Source organism: Petaurus breviceps, unplaced genomic scaffold (genome assembly GCF_028583685.1).
Source record: "Petaurus breviceps papuanus isolate PSGF00001 unplaced genomic scaffold, PetGlider_PUasm1.0 156, whole genome shotgun sequence".
Classification (NCBI taxonomy): Eukaryota; Metazoa; Chordata; class Mammalia; order Diprotodontia; family Petauridae; genus Petaurus; species Petaurus breviceps.
Window position 1 is genome coordinate 11,906,383 of NW_027185720.1, and position 4,459 is coordinate 11,910,841.

Genomic DNA, 4,459 nt, shown 5'->3' on the forward strand with positions numbered 1-4,459 from the left:
AAGAAAGAAAGAAAGAAAGAAAGAAAGAAAGAAAGAAAGAAAGAAAGAAAGAAAGGAAGGAAGGAAGGAAGGAAGGAAGGAAGGAAGAAAGGAAGAAAGGAAGAAAGAAAGAAAAGGTATAATTATAACTATTGGTTTTTCTTGAGCAAAATTGGGGATTCCTAAAAAAGCAACATGATTGACAACTGAAAATGTCACATTTTGAAGTTGAGTTGAGCCTTCCAAATAGTAGAATATCCCAGAAATAAGGTTGTGACCAATTTGGAAAGGCCAGATCTTCTCTCAGGGCTGGCTGTCACATGAGAAAACTGTGTTAAGAAGGTCAAGGATTCCACCCTACTTTACCCACCTAACCATTTCTATTCCCAACAGAGAAATGCAGACTATCAGACGTGAAGGGGAGCTCACAGGTCCTCTACTCCAGTCCTGTCAAGAATCACCTCCATAAAATCCCATGACAAACAGGCTTCCAGTCTACTTTTGAAGAGCACCAGGGATAGTGATACTTTTCTAATTAGCCTTTTTCAAAGAGAGGTTACATTAACGTCCCTTCTTTTTTGTATGACAGCTGATATCCTTGATTCCCCTCCCACTGAATCCTCCCTTGTAAACAAAGAAAAACAATTTTAAAAAACACCCAACCAGCACAGTGACTGTGTTTAGCATATACCATATTCCATGCCCATAGTCATCTGTCCCCCACCCCTTCTCTATCACAGGAAAGATGTGTCTTTTGTGTGTGCTCTGAATCCAAGATGGAACCATTTATCTGAATTTAACTGCTTCTGAATAGTATTTTAATACTGCCCAAGGGGAAGGCCCCTACCCTCATGCTCCCCTAACCCAACGATCCAGGAGGGAGCAGTGGTAGCCTCAGGTACAACTGGGGGGGGGGCATTGAATAAAAATAAGTGAGTGGTGGAAGCTTAAGGAAAGAAGAGAAGAAAATTTTGAAAAACTGTTCATACATGTTTCATCTGTTGTGTAACAGAATTAAAGTCATAGCGATGACTATTTTCCAAATAAACACACAAAATGCAAGTTAGAACTGATAAGTGGTCAAGCCTGTCGACAGGTCTTAAGAAGCAAGCACTGGCAGGCCAGTGTACAGCACGTTGTCAGGAAGTCCAGCATGCATCAGCCGGAATATGACTTGTTTACAATAAGATACTATATAGTTACATGACCCCATATTGCATCATCAAAATTTCAATACAAGAAAAAAACATAAATTTACAATAAATTATTAAATTTAAGATGCCATTAAAAAAATTTATATAGAGGTGGGGAATAATCATGATTATGTTGGGGGACCAATAAAAATATTTCATATATTTTTTTTAAATGACACAAATTTTTTTTTTGGCTTTTTGGGAGACAATTGGGGTTAAGTGACTTGCCCAGGGTCACACAGCTAGTTTTTGTGTTAAGTGTCTGAGGCAGGATTTGAACTCAGGTTCTCCTGACTCCAGGGCAGGTGCTCTATTCACTGTGCCACTTAGCCGGCCCAAAATGACACAAATTAAAAAAAAAAAACATGTTAAAGGGTTAAAGAAAGTAGATTTCCAGGGGGGACATTGAGTCATTTTTTTTAAAGGAGGTGATAGGCCAAATAAGTTTGGGAACTTCTGATTTATACCTTTGTAGCCATTACATTACATTACATTAACATATTACATTACATTAACCTCCTAATTGTTCTCACCTGAATCATTATCCATACATACAAGGCTTCCAATGTGTCTCAGAATTACTCATATTCTTAATTTCTTCTGGTGAAAAAAATATTCCATTATACTTTTATGCCCCATTTTGTTCAGTCGTTCTCCAGTCAGCGAATACCCACTTTGTTTCCTTTCTTGCTATCATCAGAAGGATTAGTAGGCACTTAATAAATGCTTGTTGATTTGACTTCAGTATACACAGGTCCTTCTGTTCTCCCTCTGAGCTTGTTAGACTAGAAGCAGAGTGGTAGGATTGCTGAGTCAACAAATTAGTAACTTAGTGAAGAGAGCACTGGACCCAGAGTCAGGAAAATCTGCCTCTGAATCCTCATTCTGATGCTTACTGGCTAGGTGACTGTGGGAAAGTCACTTAGATTTCTGGGCCTCAATTCCATCATCTCTAAAATGAGGATATTGCATTAAAGGATCCCTAAGATCCATTCCAAAACTAAACTGAGAACTATGATCCTAACTATAAGCCAAGTTCTTTCTTCATTACATAAGACTGGCTATCCAAGGATTTGCTTAAGTAAGGCACTCAATACATATTCCACCCCTTCATGCACACATGCCATGCATATATCCCAGAGTTGAGGAAGAAGGAAGGAAGGAAGGAAAGAAGGAAGAAAGAAAGGAAGGGAGGGAGGGAAGGAGGAAAGATTTATTAAGACTTTCCTAGGCGCCATGCTAAAAATTAAATTACGAGCAAATGAAAGACAGCTCCTGCCCTCAAGGAGCTTACCTTCTTTTTTTTTTTTTTTTTTTTGCTTTTTGGAGGGGGGAGGACAGGGCAATTGGGGTTAAGTGACTTGCCCAAGGTCACACTGCTAGTAAGTGTTAAGTGTCTGAGGCCGGATTTAAACTCAGGTCCTCCTGACTACAAGGCTGGTGTTCTATTCACTGCACCATCTAGCCACCCCAAGAAGCTTACCTTCTAATGGGAAAGGCTATACATAAAAGGGAGGTGAAAAGAGAAGGAGAATTGGTCAGGTAGAAGGAGGGGAAGGGAACAGGAAGGTGCTAGAGTCCAGAAAATAACGATGAAGTTCAGGAGAATGAAGGTAGAGGGGCTTAGACCTTTCCACAAAATGGAAGGTCCAGGAGGAACTTCCCAATGAGAGAAGGGGTGCCTAGAAACTTACTAAAGACTTGACTTCATGAGAATTTCCTGCCTCATGCTGTCCCCAGCCCTGCCAGACTTGTTTGAAAACCAATAACAAACATTCAGCTTAGGTGAGATTGGGTTTCAGATGAAGCATTGTACCTCAGGATTTTGTTCCTTTATTATACCATGTGACTCCAGGGATTCTGGTAGTTCTGAGATGTTCTGGGCAGGAGATCAAGTGTCATTCTCTGAGTCAAGTTAATTTCTATAGGTGCCTCAGGTACATTTAGGTAATGGTTCAGTAACTCCTAGGCCTTTGAAGTCATTTGGCTTGGCTGCTGCTGTCAATGGAGGTGATCATTAGGGTCCCCTGAGAATTCTGTCTCTGGATCGATTGCTTTGCTGTTTTCCCCTTATTCAATGTGGGCTATTTTGGGTAATCAATGATTTTTCATCTGAGCCCAACCTCCTGCCAGTGCAATACTGTCCATCTACAACCCTTGCAGATCCCACCAATCCAACAGTAAAAGCCTTTAATCAGGACAGAAAAGCATTATAAATAACCAGAGAGAGTCAAGCAGGGGCAGCAGCATTCTCTGTCCTATCCAGACAGTCACAACCTCTTAGACCAGCCAAAGTGTGGGGTTGGGATGAAATCTCCGAAAGAAGGGTTCTGAGGGAGTAGGATAAAGCTCCCCCTAGGCTCACGTGGGGTCAGGAAACTGTCAGTCGCTACTCCGTTTCCCTAGCTACAAAGAAGGAAGAAAAGAAAGAAGGGAGGGAGAAAAGAAGGAAGGAGAGAGGAAGGAAGGGAAGAAAGGATGTATGGATAAAGGAAGGAATGGAGGGAACAAGAAAGGGAGGAAAGAAGGAAGAGAGGAAGGGAGGGAGGAAAGAGGGAAGGAGTGAGGAGGCAAAAGAGAAAAGGAGGGAGGAAAGAAGAAAGGGAGAAAAGGGAGGAAGGGAGGGAGGGAGGGAAGAAACCCCTAGACACTGAATTTCTCTTGGCCCTGGACTACCAGCTCTATTTCCATGGAATCCATTTCTTAGGGCTCCATCTTCCACAGTCTCCAGAAGTAGAATGGGTCAATCCTCAAGTAGAATGGGTCATCACTCAAGCACTTATCAAATGCCTACTATGTGTAAAGCCCCTGTGCTAGTTATGTGTTCTCCAGGGTGTACGAAATGTAAACAGAGAGCAGGGGAATAGGGGCTAGGGACCTCCCAGGTGAGGAAAGTTCCTATGCCAAAGGAATTCAGCACATTGTCTGTAACTTAGAATCTTAGAGAGTTACCTAGAGCTCTGAGAGGTCAAGTGATTTGCCCAGGATCACACTACTAATAGCTAGCAATTATATATTTCTTCAAGGTTTGCAAAGCACTTTACAAATAACATCTCATTTGGTTCTCACAACAATCCTACAAAGTATGTGCTACTATGATCCACATTTTCTGGTTGAGGAAAATGAGGCAGAAAGAGATTAAGTGACTTGCCCAGGGTCACACAGCTAACTAAGTGTTTGAGGCTGGATTTGAACTCAGGTCTTCTTGACTCCAGACTCATCACTCCTGTCCTGTCCCATCTAGCTGCTTCTGCCACATTCTAGTCCCACCCAAGTGGAGGTGGGTT